The 20,581-nt window shown below is 49.6% G+C and overlaps 1 protein-coding gene across 6 annotated transcripts in view; it reads left to right on the top strand.

The window, feature by feature from the left end:
* SORBS3 (sorbin and SH3 domain containing 3) overlaps positions 1–20,581 on the top strand; it is a 683,012-nt gene that overhangs the window by 161,299 nt on the left and 501,132 nt on the right. The gene's annotated exons all lie outside the window — the stretch shown is intronic.

The raw sequence follows: 20,581 nt of genomic DNA, 5'->3' as shown, positions 1-20,581 counted from the left end.
GGCACACAAAGATATTGTCAGTGACTGTAAGCATGAGCATGCATTTAAAAATGTGTGAGATTTCTAGGAGGCTGGCAAGATATATTTTTAGATAGGCCATGAATACGAAACCCCCTTGCTTGTGTTCAATTGATGCAAACTGCAATGTAACACGCCCTCCTCATGTGGTTATGTGGTTAGGCTGCTGAACCAAATTAGACCCTACCTATCCCTTGAAAACAGATCTATTCGTGCTGCTGCTCTGGTGAACTCAAGAATAGATTACCTAAATAGCCTGCTATCGGGAACAACACAGGCTAATGTGCAATACCTACAGGTCGCCCAGAACAGGCCAGTGCGTGCAGTCTGTGGGCTGCACAGGCAGGACCACGTCACTGAATCCAGAGGGCCTTACATTGGCTACCCATCAAACACAGGATCCTCCCCAAGATCTTATCATTAACTTACAATTGCTGGACACTGACCACACCTCTGTACTTGACAAAACAACTGATCATAGATTCCCCCCCCCCGTTCCTTGCGATCCAGTGACGGGCATAAACTTAAATAACCTTGGTTTAAATTGCCAAAGTTTGGTGGCAACAGCTTCCCAATACAAGCTCCCAAGGAATGGAACGTGCTTCCATTGGCAATAAGAGCGACAAATTCACTGTCTATCTTTAAGAGGGTGGTCAAAAAATATCTATTTAATCAATAACCGGCACCCTGCAGACGTCCCTGGCTCTCTGATCCTGTCTATATTTGTTGTGTTTTATGTTTTATGTGCCCCTTGAGGCCCATGGGCATGTGGTGCGTAACAAGAAATTAAATAAATAAAAAATAAAAATAAATAAATAAAAGTACTGTACGCAGGGTGGAACTGGGATTTGGCAAAACAAAAGTTAGAACGCCCATTGGATGTATTAAGTAAGATTTGTAACTGGGGGCTTGGGATGTATGTGACTATATTTTGACAACTGTTAAAGTACATCTTCTATCCAGGTTTATGGGATCTTATGGGATTACATAGTGGGAATCTGCCTTCCTTTTGAATTTTAGAAAGTAGGTATGAGGTTGGATTCACACAGTATTTCTTGTTCAGGTAGCAGCATTCACCTTGATCCATCAAACCTCTCATTAGCCAACCCCCCTGGGGACTCAGCAGTGTTGAACTGCGGTCCACAAGGATGCAAACACACCTCGATTTCAGGATAACCACTGACTCTGTGAACAGTGACCATTTAGATTTACCGTATGCACATGTATTTTCTGTGGAAATCTTTTAAACACACGCACTTTGGGAACATGAAATAGTTACCACTATTCAATATATTCTTTCACATTTTTATTATCCAAATAAATCTTTAAAAAACAACTTTACAACACATACAACATGTTTACTTTAAAAACATTCAATGAAATTAATAAAGCAATTAGTAAAGTACAATGTGCTAAAGTGCAAATTCAGTTAACATCCTTATGCTGACATATATTGTATTCCCACACCTAATTCAACCAAAATATGAAGATAAACTTGACCGGTCGTTTCTGGACCATTTTTATCACTCTTACTAGTGTGTGCCCATTATCATATTACAAAATCACTGGAATAGAGATAGCCAGTGACAAGTTTTTATGTTACTGAACAGTTATTAAACGCGGTCACCAGTCTAACCTACTGGTTTCTGTAAAGCAAAACAGAATCGTCGACACTTTGTGTTTCGGCCAACAAACAGATTATACCATAGGACTCCCTGGGGGGTTTGCCGGTATTACCGATAGCGGTAATACCGGCTGTTTGTTTGCCAGCGGGGTGCCTGATTTACCTCCAGATCATGGTTGGAGGTAAATTAGGCCACCTCACCGGCTGGCCTGGAAAAGTGCTGGTAAACGTTATTACTGGCACTTAATTTCCAGACCGGGAAATTTATAAGGAACCCTTTTATCTCTTTTCCAGCAATCCTTTGCTTTAGCTTCTGATTCAACAAAGAAAGCGTGCTCAGGAGAATGACTCCCTTCTCCTCACCCACCTTTCACAGCCTTGAGGGCTGCCCTGGAATATTCTTTAGCAATAGTCCTTAAAAGTCTCTTCATGTCTTTCCAAGGGTTTTTGAAAGCTTGCTTTGCAGTTCCAGTAATTCTTCCCAGTCTTTCGACGTTCTGAAGATTACCTCCAGCTAGTTCTTGCTGCCTAATCTCCTCTTTAATCCCATTTGAATTATCATTGTGATGAGGGAGATTCCTCCTGATGCACTCCTGATTCTTGAATCCTGGGATGTCACTACTATGATGAGGGAGATTACTCCAGAGTTTTTCTTGACTCTCGATTCTCTGGGTATCACTACTGCCATGAGATAGATTACTCCCAAGCTTCTCTGGATTCTCTGATTGTTACTACTGTGGTGAGGGGATCACTCCTGATGTTCTCTGGACTCTGGCGCTGCCCCATATCCCTTCTGAGTCTCTCAATTTTCCTGTTACCTGTGGTATGTCGGCACTGTATCACCGATCCTTCCTGGGGTACTAGGCTGACTCAAGTAGCTTCGGCATCTCCTGCTTTCTTCACTCCGCTATCCGTTCTGCCATTGTGGCTACGCGGAACTTGGACCACACGCAGTTGCAGGACCACACGGTCCACCTCCTCGAGGTCATGCCACCACTGGTTTCTCTGTCTCTTGATTGATCAGGAGCTTGTCTTCCAACGTGCTCTGCTGACCATTTCTTGACGTAACCGCCACTGGGGATCAGCGTTCTTGCAGCTTCACATTCCCAGGTTCGAACTTACTGAACTGGGCTGGCTCCACCGCTGGTTACTCTCTCTTCTTCCTAGTCCTTTCTCAGACTTTATTTGCTGGAGCTTGCTCCTCCCCATCGTAAAGTCCAAGTCCTTCTTTGTTGTTGATGTGATCTTTAGGCATCCTTGAGGCCAACTCTTCTCAGTACTATGATCAGTGGTTGAGATGATCTTTATGTCTCCCTGGGACCAACTCTTCTCAGTACTACATCGAGGCAGTCTGTTATTACCCTGCAGGTCTTTGTGGTTCTTCTTCGTCTGGATATTCATAGAAGTCAGGGTGCACAAGACATTTTCCATCAGTGTTTTTAAAGTTACTTATGGCATGGTAAAGTCATTTCAGGTGCTACGGGTCAATTCCTGGCCACACAGGAAGAAATACACTAGCAATTTATATTCATCAAAAACATTGATGAAGGACCCGTTCACTCCAAACGAGGTGGTAGCCTCTTCCTTCTTCTTCGTGGATCATATTGATTCGTAGATCAAAGACAGAAAAAGCCTTACCCTAACAGACAGTAGAGTTTTCAGGGATTTCTGACAAGTCCTTGACCCCAGGGGAAAAGGGGTCATCGAGTTCCTTTATGCAACGGGCATCCTTATCCCCAAGAAGGGAGTTTCTCCCTGTGAGGTCCTGCTTTCCACAACCCACAGGGGACTATTGGGTCACAGCCTCACCTCCATAGCCTCACAGGGAAGGGCTCCCCTCTGGGGAGAAGTGACGTGATCCCATGAATTATCACAGGTCCCAGGTCCACCGCCCAGACCCGTAGTGGGCCAATGAAAATACACATGAGCATGTCTTGTTTACTAGTTTCAATGTCATCCTGACTCTCCTGTTCGCAAATGCATGTCATCAGTATACAGGGTCCTATGTTATGATTCCTGATATTTTTTTTATATCTCTTTTTATTTGGTAAAAGAGAACAGCAGATAAGCAACAGAAACAAAAACCTTGGCAGAGTCGCAAATCTTGATTGATGCTGCTCTGCAGCAAGTTCACATTCAGTAGGCATATCCGGACATAACCGTTCCACTCCTTCCATCTCCCCTCCCCCGGCTGTCCAGCCACCCACTTGCAACCCTCTCCCATCCTCAAACCATTGCATCCCATTTCCCCCCGATCGTGCGGAACTTCTAAGGTTACCTCTGTGGCAGTACACCGTCTCCTCTAGGGACCTGCACTGGATTCCTGAGCTTTTTGTGCATCTTTATAACATTTTCTTCCTTTTCTGAGGATTTAAGAATACGCACATACAAAGAGAGAGAGAGAGAGAGAGAGAGAGAGAGAGAGAGAAGAGAGAGAGAGAGAGAGAGAGAGAGAAGAGAGAGAGAGAGAGAGAATTGAGTTGCCAGGGAAGGTGACCAAGTAAATGCAAAGTGGCGTAGGGAAATGGAAGGCCAAATTACAAGGCATTGGATAGGGGGTAGTCAGCTGTGCAAACACCTTAGAGCAGGGTTAGTTAGTGGTGTTTGATGTCTTTAGACATACTTATCTCCACACTTGTTACTGTGTTACCCCCCATAAGGGGGACAAGCGGTGGAGGTGGGAATGTTTGTCATGGGCTACAGATGAAATTGATGTGTGAAATGAAAGGCAGCGATTGATGCATTACCCCACAAGTTCAACTGCAGATCTCATCTTGCACCACGCGTGTAGGGGGTTCTCTAGTCATTCCTCCAAGGCCCTTGGAGGATGGGTATTTGCCCTTGGAGGCCGGGGTGGCGGCAGCGGAAGATGCTTTGTCAATGCTGCTTCTGTGTGTTGAAGAAACAGAGCGCTTTGTTCCTGGTGCTTGTAAGCAGCTTCTGTTCAGCGGGGGCAGCAGTTGGGCCGATCAGTGCCAGGGATTGCTCTGAAGTGCCCTTTGAGATCCCCGCGCCTCCGAGAAGTGAGCAAGTACCATCGGGAACATTATGCTGAATCAGAGCAGATCTCACTCTAAAGAGAAAGGAGAAGTTTCGCTCTGCACGATACTCCATTTCAGAGCACGAGTTAGTAAAGTGAAGCATTCTGGCGTAGAGGCCCTGGACTCCAATATCAGCTGGTCCTGTGTACAAATGAAAGCAATGTTTGCTTCTGCAGAAAGCTGTAGGCTTGTCAGAGTTGGGAAGACTAATGCATTTCTGTATTTTCCATTGGTGAGCAAGACATATATACTGACCTTGCATACTCGACAACCCAGTTATCACCCTTCTCTGAGTTCCCTGTGTGTCTACATTCTCTGACTCTAAAGTAAATTACTGGTGTGTGCACTTACAATGGTTTCTTTGCTGAGGTGTCCATTTGCCAAGGTTCCTACCTGCATGTGAACTTTGCTTTGGTTCTCTGGTTGTAATAATGTCCTTGCAAAAATGTCGCCAAAAAATACCCGTTTTTTGCGGGGACCCTATTACATTTACCATGCGAGGGACACCCCTGCAACCCCCAAACTCTTTTTTTTCCAAGCACAGTGGGGCACACCCCCGCAGCCACCGGTCCCCCTTGGCCCCTATATATGATCACCACATATAATGTTGCCACAACCTTTTCCCGGCAGCATTATATATGGCAACCATATATATGGGGACTTTATTAACTGATACCAGTTCTCTGCCTGCTTGTGTGCATTGCCTGAGCGCCCAATGTGTCTAAACATTTGCTGGACCCATAACGTTTGTATATAGATTTCCTAGGCACCCTTTACACACCTAGAGTGTGCTCTCTGCTGTGTGTAAACATTTCCTAGCTCTGTTTGTGCAGCTCCACTGCAACCCCGTTGTTTGGTACGCCCTTACTGGCACCCTATTTGTCTGCGAACAAAATCTGCCGTCTCACCCTCAAAATGTTCTGAGATATAAATGTATAATCCTTGGGCGGCAGCCTGTGCCTGTGTGTGGACAGTCTCTGGCGCCCCACCGCCGTTTACGCATTCCCCCACACACTCCGTGTGTAGACATTTCTTGGATTCCCTGACTGTTGGCAGATCCTCATCTTGCTTCATGTGTTAATTAGCCACGCCACGCCCTATACTCAATCAATGTCGAGTTCCTGTCACGTTCCCTTTAACCATGACTTAAGTGATTCCCTCTAAATTCGACCTTGGAGTGTAAAACATTGCACACACCCTGCATTTTCAGCCAGTCGCTCCCATTCTGCTGACTGCACGTTTCAAGGTAACTGCCGATCTCCAGGAGCACGGCGAGCGAAACGCAAAATTCAATATAAAAATGCGTTGACACTAGTGCTTGTTGTGATGCCGACTCGCGGCCTGCGCGCGGGGGCTGGCGTTACGCGGGTAGGCCGCGCGGCCTGTGGCGCAGCTCCAGCGGGAGCTGGCAATAACTCACACCCACGCTGGATAACGGTTTGCCCGGAACTGCCTCCCGAACGCGGGGGCGGGGCTTTTATTGAGGACGCCCTGCGTCACCGCGTAGCGGGACGCAGGGCGGAACATAACATTCCTCCTTTATTATAAAACAAAACAAAACACATAACTCTAACAGCCGAACACCGGCCAAGTCCAGCATAAACGCTCAGTCTTCAACACTCAGCCACCTTGCCATTGGGGTTCATGGCACTATTGCACCAGTTGCCACACATAGTCACTTAGCTTGGCTGGCGGTCTCGTCGTTGTTCTCAGTGGGTATCGTCCTTCGCGGGGGTCCTTCCCCCTTGCTTCAGACTCGGTTCCATCGTCGCTGTTCGGGTCCTCGAGGCCAGGTTCATCCACCGGTTCCCAGCTTCCATCCCGCGCTCCATCCTCCTCAGGGATGGCCTCCGGCTCTTCTTCGCTGGGTGGATTGTCCATGCCTTCCCGATGGCATTCCTTATCAGTCCATAGTGTACGGGGTATGGCTTTGAACCATGACGCATTTCTCGTCACTTGGCGGTTTCCTCGTGTCACAGTGACCATGGTTCCATGCCGGTTGCTGACGGTCCATGGAAGTTCCTCGTACCTTGTGTCAAGTTTTGACTTGGAAGGGTTACGTAGCATGATAACCTGGTCACCCACTTGATGATGGGACGGCCTCGCTCTCCGCTTGCCACTCATGTGTTCGTTGGCATCCCTCCTCCTTCTCTCGGTGCGTTCCTCGTTCACCGTGTCCGGGGTTCTGCTTGGGTGATGCGGGATCGAGGATCTGATGACGGTGCCGAACATGAGGTCCGCAGGCGGTATGCCGGTTGTACTGTGAGGCGTGACCCGGTAATTTCGGAGGAATCGGAAGAGGTCAACCTTCCAGGGGCTGGCGTTAGCCTTAGACACTCGGAGTACCTTATTGATAGTCCGCATAAATCGTTCTACGTCCCCATTTGCCTGGGGGTGTCTTGGAGTGATGTGGTGATATTTCACATTGAGATCTTGTAGGTACTTTTTGAAATCCTCTCCCGTAAACGGCGGGCCATTGTCGCTTTTGATTGAAATGGGTAGTCCATGGGTTGCGAACATTTTCTCTAGGGCCGGAATGACCACTTCAGCTGCTGTGGACTCAACTATCTCAACTTCCGGGTAGCGGGAGTGGTCATCGACGGCCACCAGCAAGTGGAGGCCCTCCCGGAGCTTGCAAAAGTCAATGCTGATGGCCTCCCAGCGAGAGCGGCCCCGTTCTGCCGATATGATGGGTTCCGGGTCTGGCGGCCCCCCTGTTATCTGACAGGCTAGGCACGTGGTGATGAGTGTCTCGACCCGCTCCTCGATCTGGGGAAACCATACTCGGTGCCGAATGCGGGCTTTCGTCCTTACCAGTCCTTGGTGTCCCTCATGTGCCAGGGCCACTATTCTGTCCTGTAGTTTGAGAGGGATCACGATGCGGTTTCCTCGAAGTAACAGTCCACCTTCCGTGACTGACAAGTCTTGCCGCACTGTGAATATGCCTGACAAAAACCCCTTTGCTTCCGCTGTTCTGTTGTGTGTATGTCTCATGAAAGTCTTCCAGTCACCGGACAGGATGGCATCTTTCACCAAGTCGCAACACGGGTCCTGGTGCGTTTCCGCCTCGATTTCCTCGATGCTCACCGCTCTGGGCCTCATTGCTCGCACCACTTGGCATATGTGTTCCTCTGTTTCTGCCGCTACTTGGATCTCTTGTTGAGTGGCCTCTCGCGGATGTCTGGATAGAAAATTCGCCGGGTTCCCGCTGCCTGGTTGGTAGACGAGGTTGAAGTCATATTGCTGGAGGTGCAGTAACCACTTGGTTATTCGTGCCGGAGGGTGTGCTGAGGTTCCCATGAAGATTGGTAGAAGGGGCTTGTGGTCCGTGATCGTCGTGAAGTGACGTCCATATAGGTAGAGGTGAAAATGCCGGCACCCCCACAGCACGGCGATGGCCTCCTTTTCGATGTGTGAGTACCTTTGTTCGGTCTCGGTGAGGGCTCTCGATGCATACGCGATCGGTCTTTTCTCCCCTTCCCTCGTGACTTGCATTAGGATGGCTCCGAGCCCCAGGGGGCTGGCATCTACGAATAGTTCTGTGGGCAGTTCAGTATTGTAGTAGGCCATCTTGGTGTCAGCTGAGAGGGAGTCCTTGATGCTTTCGAACGAGTCCTGGCATGTTGGCCCCCATTCCCACTTGACGTTGGCTTTCGTGAGTTCCCGCAGCGGCTCAGATAGTGTGGCCAGGTTTCGGATGAACCTCCCGCAGTAGGTGGCCATGCCTAGAAAACTGCGCACTTCCGTGGGTGTCATCGGAGGGCTAGCCGCCTGGATGTCTGCGACCTTCTGCGGGTCCGGGGAGATGCCTGTGCTGCCAAACTTGTATCCGAAGAACGTGATCTCCGCTTTGAGGAATTCACACTTTTCCCGATGTATTGTGAGCCCAGCCTCTTGTAGTCGGCCCAGTAGGGCGTGAAGCCTCTTGATGTGTGTCTCTTTGTCGGGGGCGTGAATCAGAATATCATCGCTCACGTTGAGGACACCGGGGATGCCCCGGATGACCTCCTGGATGGTCGGCTGGAACACCTCCGCAGCTGATGATATTCCGAAACTTAGGCGTTTGTATCTCCGCAGCCCCAGATGCGTAGAGAATGTTGTTATGTATCGAGAGTCTCTGTGGAGTTTGAGTTGATGATACCCCGCCTTTAGGTCAATCTTTGAAAATATCTTCGACCCTGTGAGGTCAGCCACAATCTCGTCGATTGTTGGGGTTATGTGGCGTTCCCTTTTAATGGCGGTGTTGGGGAGGCGCATGTCTATGCAGATCCGCACCTTTCCAGGCTGCTTGGGCTTCCGTGTGACTACCATTGGGGAGACCCACGGTGTGGGCCCTGTGACCTCCTCAATGATACCCGCTTCTTCCAGTGCCTTGAGTTCCTGCTCCACTTGTTCTCTCATGTGGAACGGCGTTCTCCGGTGCCGGACGGCTTTCGGCTGCACAGTCTCATCAATATGCAGTTTGATGGTTTTGCCTCTTAGACAGCCTATGCCTTCTTGCAAGTCAGGGTATTGGTTAAGCATCTGCTCGATCTCCATTTCTTCGTTGACATGGCAGATGAATTGGACCACTCCCAAGTCCTCCGCTGCGTCCCCACTCAGGAGGCTCTCAACACCTGCCTTCACAACATAGACTTTGGACCATAGTCTGTTTTCCCCGTGTTCCAGCGTGGTGCGGAACCTGCCAATTACCGGCAGGGGCTTTCGACAGCCGTATGCATAGAGCAGAGTGTCGGTGCTTTTCAGCTCTGGTGGAGGACTTAGAGTCAGGAAGATGCTCTCAGGCATCACGTTCACCGAAGCGCCTGTGTCGATGGTCATCTGAACGCACTGATTTTGGATGGTGACCATGCATTTGCGCCTTCGGGTGGCTTTTCCTCGAGGTCCACGGTCCTGGCATAGTGCAGACACCAGGTATACCTTCCTTCCTTTCCTGTCTGTGTCCTTGGAGGGGGCCTGCAGCATTGCCGAGACATCGTCCCCTTCATCCTCCGTGGAAGAGCTGGCCACTGCGACCCTTCTGGCACTGGCTTGCTTCTTTTTCTTGGTCGCGATCTTCTCCGGCTGGTTTTGCTGAGGCTGTATGGGGGTGTCCGTTGATCGGCATACCTTCGCGTAATGGTCCTTCCGGCCACATGCCCCACACGTGGTGCCTTGAGCAGGACAGTTGCGACGGCCATGTCGTGGGCCACCGCACCAACCACACTCAGTGGGTCCTGGAATACGCGGTTGCCACCTGTTTTGTCCGTATCCGCCACTGTTGTCGTCTCTCGAGGATTGTTTGTTGGCGATGCGGGCCACCATAGCCGTGTTGAGAGCAGGTTGCAGCCTGTGTAGCGTGGCCTCCATATTGGCCGCTCTGGTGTGTGCCAGTTCCCTCTGACGTCCTAGTTCAAGGATACGCTGTAGGGGGATACCCCTCTCGCTGAGTATCAGGCGCCTCAGTTTTTCCGAATGAATCCCGTTGATGATCTGCCTCCTGATTTCCCTCTCCACATTTGTGAATTCACAGGACATGGCTAACTTCCTCAGGCGGGTGTGGTACGCATCAAGGGTTTCCTCCGCTGTCTGTAATGTGGTGCAGAAGAGAAACGTCTCATAGTCTGGGTTTAATTGAGGGAGGAAGTGATCGGTGAGGGCGTCTTTCGCGCTTCGGTACCCATCCAGGCCATCATCAACGTTCAGCGAATTGAAAATGCGCAGTACCTCATCACCCACACTGAGTAGCAGGTGTGCCTTCAGTTTCCTGGGCGCAGTGATCTCTTTGCACTCCATCGCCATCTCGAACTTCTGGATCCATAGCTGCCATCTGGGTCCGCATGACGACGGATCCGTGAATGGGTCAAACGGTTGGACCAGTGTCGACGAAGTGCCTTGAGTTCGAGGTGGAGGCGGCGTCATGGACAGGTTTGCCGCAATTCTGGACGGCGTGGAGGGCCCAGGCGTGGATGTGCCGGCCGCCATGCTGGCGTGTACCTGATCCGTGTTGTCGTAGGTGCCTCTGACGGCCACCAATGCTGTGCTGCGTCGTCTGCCTGCCTTGGAGGTGCCGCCGTGCCCAGGCGCCGTGTTGCAACTCCTGGCCTGGCACTCCCCACACTCTGTGGTGCTGCTCTCCTGTGTTGGATGGGAAGAGCTGTGGTCTTGGAGGCAGAGCGCATGAATAGATGAGAGAAAGAGAAAAAAAAAAATTTTATTTTTTTTTTTTTTTTTTTTTTTTGGGGTGGGGGGGTCACGTGTGTGATGGCACCCCCACCGGGTGTCCAAAAATTAAGCCGCGATGGCTGTATGTCGTTGTGGTGCCTTCAGAGCACCGAGCTTATTGTGGAGCTCGTCTCTCCTCGTCGCCATTGTTGTGATGCCGACTCGCGGCCTGCGCGCGGGGGCTGGCGTTACGCGGGTAGGCAGCGCGGCCTGTGGCGCAGCTCCAGCGGGAGCTGGCAATAACTCACACCCACGCTGGATAACGGTTTGCCCGGAACTGCCTCCCGAACGCGGGGGCGGGGCTTTTATTGAGGACGCCCTGCGTCACCGCGTAGCGGGACGCAGGGCGGAACATAACAGTGCTCACCCTCCCACCTACCCACCTTAACGCATTCCGCCCTTGGGTAAGCGGTCGCTTATCATGTTCTGAAGGAACCGGAAGTCCCACCCCACTTAATTAGAATCCCTGATCTCATAGAAAGCGGAAACAGCGCGGTTCTATTCGTCCCACGCTGTCAAATAACAGACTTCCATCAACCTGCTTTTAAATGGTGTAAGCAGCAGCAAGAGAGCATCAAATTTTTTTTTTTAAAAAAGAAAAAAGTCATAGGTCAAAAATGCATGGATCCCTTTCAGACAGGGCAATTTTAAAATCCAGACTGTGGTGTGGCCCCTTTAGCTCAAATGTATAATAATAAAAGGGTCCTCTGTGTGCACGTGCGAACAGTACAGCAGTAGACCCAGAGAGAGACAACCTAGTATCAGTGTCTTATTGTGAGGTGTGCCTGCCGTGTGCTCGCAGCCTCGGTGGCCACGGAACCAAGGGATATCTGCACGGGGTAACCCCCAGTGCATGGATCCTGTTGGGTGATCCCGACAGCCATATTCAAAGCTGCGTGATCGCATGAAGCTCTATATACAAATTATGAGTTATTATTGTTATATCAATATTCCTTTTATTTGCTGCTTTTGTATTTACATTCCCTAGGTTCCAGGTCTGTCTCTGTGTGCTCTCTCCCGGCCTGTGAATAACCCTTTTACACCTTTGTAAACGTTTTTGATTTTACTGTGCAGGTTACTAAAAGCATCAGCACATTCATTTGAATTGTATTTTAGTGTCAGGGGCCTGGCCGCACCGGCTCCACGCCATGAAGGCATGCAGCAGCCAGCCAGTTAAAACGAGTAGCTCTCCTGAGAAGCTTTTGCTGCAAGGCGAGACAGGTGCTCCTTTTTGGTGGGCACTGGCATTGTAAACAATTCAAGGTTAGTGATGGCTGGTGAATATTTTTAATTGAGGCGCATTACCATGTTCCCCGAATTAGCACGAGAGAAAATGGGATTAAAAGCTATGCGATTTATAATTGGCTTTCTAGAGTAACACAGGAAATAATATGATATGATATGATATATCATGGCATTTATAACGCGCCTACAAACAAGTGTTTCAAGGTGCGACGAGGCAAGGGAGGGGAACAAAGGGAGGACGGACAGCGAACCTACTAAGCCAGGTATCATTCAGATCGCGCAAGTGTGTGGGGCGGGGCAGGGACTGTGCAGTACATGGAAAAGATAATAACAATAAGTAAGTTGCAGCCAGCATGTGGCAAGTGCATGGATAAGTGCAGAAAACAGGTGTCAAGGTCTGGGAGGGGGTCTGCGGGGGTAGTCAGGTGGGCAGTGCAGGTGATGCCGAGATCAGAGGGTGTCAAGGAAGCAAGTGCAGTTCTAGTTCCAGTTAGGGGGTCAACAGAGGAGAGGAGGAGAGAAAGCAGAAGCAAAGAGAAAGGTTTTGAGATGCTTCCGGAACCAGAGATGGTTCTCCTCAAGTTTAAGGGAGGCAGGGAGGCTGTTCCAGAGGGAGGCACCACCCGAGGAGGCAAGCGATCTACCACCAACTCGTTGCTTGGAGAAGCGACTGACCCTGAGGGAGTTGGAGGTGGATGAACGAAGAGCTTGAGAAGGAAGGTATTTAGGAAGCGAGAGCTGAAGGTATTGAGGTCCCAAGCCCCAGAAGGCCTTGTGGATGATGCAGAGGGTTTTGAACTTAATCCTCGCAGCCACCGGGAGCCAGTGGAGAGATTTCAGTCCCGAAGAGATACAATCCCTGGGTTTGAGCCCAAGGACAAGTCTCGCAGTCCTGTTCTGGATAAGTTGCAGAGGGCGGAGAGTAGAAGCAGACAAATTTAGAAAGAGGCTGTTGCAATAGTCCAGCGTAGAGAGAACCAGAGCTCTGGAGACAGTGAGCTTCTGGGGGAAGGAGAGGAAAGGAAGAATACCTCTCAGGAGGTGCAGCTGGTAGTGTGATTTCTTAGAGATGTCAGAGATGTGAGGAAAGAAGGAGAGAGTAGAGTCAAAGATTACCCCAAGGTTTTTAGCCTTGCAGGTGGGAGCAGGCAGAAGGCCAAGAGAGGCCGGCCATATAGTTCAGGGAATGAGGGAGCGGGTGTGCCGATGAGGAGAATCTCAGTCTTACTGGCATTGAGGCAGAGGTCATTGGCGGTACACCACTCCTGGCTAGCGGACAGACAGTCAGAGATAAGGAAGGTAGAGGAGGAGGCCGAGGGTAACCTGAAAATGAGCTGGGTGTCATCCGCATAGCACTGAATGTTGAGGCAGAGAGCGGCGATGGAGTGGGCAAGGAGTGCCAGGTATTGGTTGAACAGCTAGGGAGAGGTTAGACCCCTGGGGGACACCAGGTAAAGAAAAAGATAGCAGAGAGGAAGGACCGAACTTGGACCTGGGAGGGTCGGTCAGAGAGGAAAGAAGTCAGCCAAGCCAGAGCCTGACCAGTGATACCCAGGTTATCACGGAGACGGTTGAGCAGGATGGCATGGTTGACAGTGTCAAAGGCAGAAGAGAGATCAAGCAAGATGAGGACGTAAGGGGTGTTAGAGTCAAGGTTAGAGAGCAGGTCTTCACAAATGTTCAGAAGAGCAGTTTCCGTGCTTCTGGCAGCTCTAAAGCCAGTCTGATGGTCATGAAGACAACCAACAGATTCAGTGTGGAGATTAAGCTGGGAGATGGCCAGTTTCTCCAGGAGCTTGCCCAGGAAGGGAGTGATGGAGATTGGGCGATAGTTAGCCGGGCAGGATTGATCGGCAGAGGGTTTCTTAAGAAGAAGGTGCACAAGGGAGTGCTTCAGGGGGGATGGGAAGACTCAAGTGGCAAAGGAGTGATTGCAGAAACCAGCCAGGGCAGGAGCCAGGGAGTCGATGTGGTCCTTGATAGTTTTGGAGGAACAGGGGTGAACTTGTTTCGACAAGACTTTCATAGATCGGACTTGTCTAGAAACCTTGTCTGCAGAGAAAAGGGGAAAGGCAGAGAAGGAGGGAAAGGGGGTGGCTGCAGAAGGGCCAGAGGAAGAGTAGGGAATAGTGGGAGGGAGGCGATAGGAGGAGAGTGAGGACAGGATTTCCTGAGTTTTTTAAATGAAGTGAGAAGCCAGTGCCATGCAGAGGGCCTGGGAAGGGACAGGAGAGGTACAGACTGCTGCAGGATTGGCCAGTTCCTTGCAGATTTTAAAGAGTTCAGCCGAGTTGTTAGATGCTGCAGAGATGCAGGCTTGGATATGAGCTCGCTTCTTGGTGAGGACAGAGAGCCGGTATTGCCTTTGCAGCAGGCGGCAGGCCAGTTTGTCAGAGGATGAACATGAAGCACGCCATTTCCTCTCGGCCACCCTGCACTTGCGTTTTAGGGTGACGAGGTCTGAGTCATACCAGGAGTTACACTTGGCTTTGGGCTTCAGGCGGATTCTCATGACAGGGGCAAGGATATCAAGAGTATCAGCTATAGAAGAGTGGAGCGTGGAGAGGGCTGTGTCAGGGTGAGAGTCAGCTAAAGGGGGTGGACGGGGTGAGAAGGTGGCGGCGAAAGCCTCAACTGACACACGCTTCATGGGTCAGATGACCGAGAAGGTGGGTGGCAGTGATGGAGGTGGCTTGGCCTGAGGGGTAGGGAGGGTGAGGTGGGAGGATAGGAGAAAGTCATCACTTCAGGAGAGAGGAGTGGAGAGAGGGACAGAGAGGGGAAGGTCTGAGGAGATCAGAACATCGAGAGTGTGCCCTGCAGAATGAGTTGGGCCAGAGGAGAGAATGGTGAGTGAGAGAGAGTCACAGAGGTCGCAAAAGAGTCCAGAGGGGGGACAGGAGGCATCCAGGTGGATGTTGAAGTCTCCAAGAAGGGGGAGTTGAGTGGTTGAGGCCAGGAGTGATGAGGAGAAGTCCGCCCACTCAGAGAGGAAGGAAGAAATCTGATAGATAGTAGCCACAATAAGGGAATGGCTAGGGGAGAGAGAGAGACCCTGCAGACGGGGCATTCAAAAGAGGAGTAGGTCTGCATAGGAGTGACAGAGGCAGGAATCCACTCAGGGAAGATAAGAGCTACTCCCCCACCAGAGTGGTTGGACCTGGGTGCAGAGAGGACCTTGTAGCCATCGGGTAGGATCGTGTCAAAGCTGGTGACAGAGCAGAGCTGGCCGTGAACCATGTCTCAGTGAGACCGAGGACATTGAGGTCAAGTTCTTCAAGAAGGCGGCAGATATCAGAGGAATGTTTGACAGCAGAGCGAGAGTTAAGAGTGGCAATGTGGAGAAGGTTGCCATCCTTGAAGGACTTCCGGGGAGGGGTACAGATCAGAAGTATGCCCTGTGGAGGTGTAGAAGGAGCCTGAGAGGGGGCAGAGAGGGAGGGGGAAGGCAACGTAGCCAAGGAAAGGGGAGGGGGGACAGCTGGAGAAGAAAGGAAGTTGATGAGGTGCGGGAAGCATCTATGAAAGAGGTGAAGGTTGGCATGAGGGCCTTGGACCAAGACGGTCCCAATTGAGTAAACTTTAATGATGACTTTAGAGGAATGGAAGGAGGTCAGGTGGGCGTCCTAACTGGTGCCACCATTAATGGGAGAAGAGGAGAAAGGAGAGAGCACAGAGACCATATGAAGGGTCTATAAGTCAGGTGAAGGCACAGCAAAGAGGATATCGGTGAGAGTTTCCTTGGAGGAGGCACTGGTGTAGGTGTCAGTGATAGGGAGGGCCTGGGTTGGAGACCAGGATGTCCTTTTTAAACTTTTTCCTACCAGATTTAGTGAGGAGAGTAGGATAGTCAATAGAGAAGCAGTTAGAGAAGATAGGAGAGACAGAGAGCACCATAGAGTAGGTGGGAGAGGAGGGGGTGGAAGGAGAGCGGGAGACACTGGTGAGAGTAGGCAGACAAGATAGCAAGCAGCAATCAAGTTGCGCAGTAGGACATACGACGAGACTCAGGGTTAAAGAGCTCACAAAATGGTCATCTATAGAACCGGTGAGAAGCCACTCCTACGTTTGAGAATCCTGAAAGGGGAGAAAAAGGCCTAGTTTTACAATGCAAATTTTAAGTACTGATACAGTGCGTATTACAACAACATGGGGGACAGCACAGCCGTGTTTAAGAGTCTGAAGGTGGGGTAGGCAGGGAGGCTAGTGGGACTAACCTGGGAGACTGACTGGCAACTGCCTTCCCCTGCGGACCCCTGCAGACACAACAGGAGCCGCAGTTGTGGGAGCCACCCTTTGCCTTAGGGGCCCTTAGCCGTGGGGCTGCTGGGCAGGGGCTGCCCTGGTAGCACTTGTAATGAGGAGGGGGATGTGCACCAGCCAATCAGGGTGGGCTGGGAGTGCTGGGAGGCGGGAGGGTGGGAGGGAACACAAGCAAGACCACGGAAGGGGAGAGGGGGCAGGGAGCACACACGAGGGAGAAAATGGAACAGCAAAACATTTAAAAATATATACGACCCACAGAGGGTCAGAATACCTTTTGATGCAGTCACCCACTCAGCCCTAGATGGAAGTGGCAAGCGCAGTGAACTGCTAGGCTACCTAGCTTGGTTGGGACGAGCACCAGCCAATCAGGGTGGGCTGGGAGGTGGGAGGTGTGGGAGGGAACACAAGCAAGACCACGGAAGGGGAGAGGGGGCAGGGAGCACACACGAGGGAGAAAATGGAACAGCAAAACTTTAAAAAATATATACGGCCCACAGAGGGTCAGAATACCTTTTGATGCAGCCTGCAGTCAACCGCTCAATACAATCGATCCCATTCATGAAACTACACTAGGTTGACCAGACCTCCCGGTTTTCTGTGGGTTTGTGTCTGTGTGCTAGTCTGCTGTCTATGGATTTGGCAGAGAACTTTGCAGAACAATATTCAAAGGTAAGAGTCCAAGATCTGATAGACCGGCACACTTTGTAATTAATGTACCTATACTAGACTATGTATGTATGCATTCGCATTTCTAAGTTTGTACTTACCTGTAACTGTAATGTAACGTAACCCTTATTGACTGCTTTCAATTGTAACTGTAACCAGGTCTAACTTATGCGCCTGTATGCCCCTGGGCCTGGCTGTGCTTTATAAATAAAATACATTTAAATACAAATATAAATACTACAGTGCTTTGTGGAATAGTGTGATAGGGCAAAAAGGAGGGCTTGGTCAGTGTTAGTGTCGATGTGCTCACACCAAGTCTTGTGGCAGTCATCTGTGGGGGATTTGTGTGTTCAGTGTTAGGTGGTAGGCCATTTTAGATGGCAGCCAGTTAGTCAGGAAGGGGGCAGTAGACCTTCCAAGGCAAAACAACCTTCAACCTTGCACTCCTACCACAAGCCTCTTGCAGACCGGTCACATTATGATGTTTCCAAAGTCTGTCTGCCCCTCTATTTCTCTCTCTCTCTCTCTCTCTCTCTCTCTCTCTCTCTCTCCCTCCCTCTTCCTCTCTCTCTCCCCCCCTCTCTCTCTCTCTTTCTCTTTCTCACATGGATTCATTGTAACCAATGTGCAACGACACAAAATACTGCATGCTGTATTTATGGAAATGCACATCTGCTCCAGCCAACATTGTGGATTTCTTTGAATGGGGCTGATTGCAAGAATTACTGCATGCAGTAATTCTATAAAATAAATCTGCCTATAAGGGGGTATTTTTCCTCCCCCTGTCTGCATGTTTATATTTTCCACACATCTCATACTAGTCGATATATTCCTGACTCATTGCTTTGAATTCCGTCTAGCATATGTTCATTGCATGGTTACCCTGCCTGTTTGTGTTGATTCACTTGAAAACCCTTCCTGGATGTACATTTCCCTGGGTTGGAGGTGTGCAGATCCCAGCCTGCATGTGTACATTCCCTGATTTAGCATATTCCGTAGGATCTGTGCAGACGCACTTGGAGCATATCAAGTGGTAGACGGGATTACCACTATAACTGATTTCAGGCCCAAATAACAAGACAAAGAATATGGCAAGCATAACAAATCGCAGCTCACACACTCCCGTATACATTTCAATTACACAAAGGCTTTATACCCCAATGTACATCAGCTATGACATCCTCCTACATGGCAAATAGTGAAAACCTATCAGGTGGAGGGATAGGTTATGGGAACATAGATACCTATAACCTATTTAAGTGTTAGTAACATAATTGGCTGCCCCTTATCACGTAGGCACGCCTCAAATTGCCTCTAATAATACAGAATAATAGAATAATAGCAGGGGATTGGCTTATGCAACCATGTATAGTCCATCATTGCATAGGCCATCCTGATTGGTTGTCACTCTTTTACAACCTTGGACATTCGGCTTGTTAGCTCCACGTAAGCAAAACGAAACCCAGGTGCGGGGAACAAAGTCAGACAACTGCCTACTTGGCAAGTAGCCTACCATCTCTCATCAGTTAGACCTTAAGCCAAGGCCTCTTCTTTGTAGTTTACCTTGCTGACTGTTCTCTTTGTCGGAACTTTAAAGGACGTAAAGGTACATTGATATCTTCGTCTGGAGCGTTATGAATAGGCCTTGTTTTCTGGTCTTGCACCACGTGGGAGGAGACCATGATTTTGTCCATCTTAACCATCTATTTAGTGCTATTTGATTCAATTATATTGGGTGCTATTACTCTCCTTGGCCACTGGAGACTTGATTGCTTCGTCTTGCATATGCTTTCTGCATCTTGAATTGCGCAACACTTGGCACTTGAGTTGACACTCTGGTGTGCAACGCAGTGTGGTAAAAGGCTGCAGTACCAGCACAGTGGGCTATGCATTGCAGGAGCATTGTTGGAGTCTTGCTATTGATTCTACTGGCAGGAGGAGGAGTTTCACTATAAAACATCAACACTTGTATGCAGCACATACGGTGTGCGATGCAGTGTGTTGATAGTGCTGATATTGGTTGGAGTCTGCAGCAGGACTCTGCTTCGATCCTCCCTCAGCTGACCCTCGGCACTTGCGTTGAGTGAACCCATTTCTGTCAACGGACCTAGTTGCTCCCCTCTTGCCTTACTCAAACTCTGGCACAGTGGATTACTAGAGGTTGGGAGAGGAGTCCTCGACCGTTTATCTCCACTGGTTAGCGTAGTAAGTGGGAGGTGACATCGCGGACAAGCTGACACTTAACTGTTTTGGCTTACAAATCTCTCAGAACTCAAGTTACTTGGGGAATATATACATGTGCGATCTGAGAAGCAGAGGGAACATGGTGTTAACATGTTCCTATCCCATCACAGACAGCCGCCATGCCCCTTCCTCAAGGGAGATCTACCCTTTGCTTTCACAAAAGGATCTTTTGATTGCTTCCACGACGAAAGCGCCCCACCCCAAAAAACAGAAAAACAACCACATTACATCATTCTTCTCAACAAGATGGGACGCTAAAAACACTCTGCCCTTAGTGCAGGAGGGGCAACATAACTGAGAATTCCGTGGAAAAAAGCAACTGGGTTAATGGGGAGGTGGGCAAAGCTGCTACACCGCAGAAGTTGCGATCGCATCAGTCGATCATGCACAGCACTCCGATAGACTTCATTTTGGATGATACTCTGCCGGATTTAAGTTTGTCGTCCAACTTACCTGTTCAAAAAGGGCACCTTCTTTCGGGTTCTGACTTTTTTTTCTCCTCACCGGCCCCCTCACCGACTCCTCTACCTCCAAGATGTTTGTCTGCTGTGATGCCAAGAATGGAGGAGGGGGTCCCGGTGGGGCTCTGTGTATATTGGTCTCGCTGTACGAGGGCCTACAGCGTTAAACTAAATCTAACTCAGTACTGTTGGAGTCACTATTGTTTAAATGTGACCATATAAATCTCCACGTGGCAGAAAAAGAATTCCTTTTTCGCCGTTAGTGAGCCCAAATGGCCCATCATCAAACAGAAGTGGAACCCCCCCAAATATTTGACATGAGGCGTCAGAAGGGTGGGTGGTATCCAGAGAATTCTGATGTCACTGACATCCCCCCAGTGGATCGAAACACATTTAGAACACCATGTATTCAACGGGAGGCCCCAGGACTTGAAATGCAAGTCAGTCAGGTGACATCCAGCCAACCTGTACAGGGTGCGGGTGAACCCGCTCTAAAACAGTTAAATGATATGATAGTTTATTTATATAGCACCTATACACAATGTGTTTCAAAGAAGATGTTATTTTTGTGGAGGATGACTCAACTGAGGAAGTATCTAGTTGGACTGCAATGGAACACATTTTGTTTGGTACAAAGGACTCTACTCGAGGAAGAAAGTTGGGGGTGGAGAGGAAGAAATCTAAAAACAACCTCCAAAATCGGACAAAAAAACAGGTAGCGCATAACTTTCTACATTTCATTTTTTTCTCAGCCGGAAGTAAAACTGGCATTATGTAACTCAGTGCCTAAACTAGCTTTGTTGCAGAAAGTA

Source organism: Ambystoma mexicanum, chromosome 10, assembly GCF_040938575.1.
Source record: "Ambystoma mexicanum isolate Mex_15411 chromosome 10, UKY_AmexF1_1, whole genome shotgun sequence".
Classification (NCBI taxonomy): Eukaryota; Metazoa; Chordata; class Amphibia; order Caudata; family Ambystomatidae; genus Ambystoma; species Ambystoma mexicanum.
The sequence above is the reverse complement of the archived record's forward strand: the minus strand, read 5'-3'. Positions and strand labels throughout refer to the sequence as shown.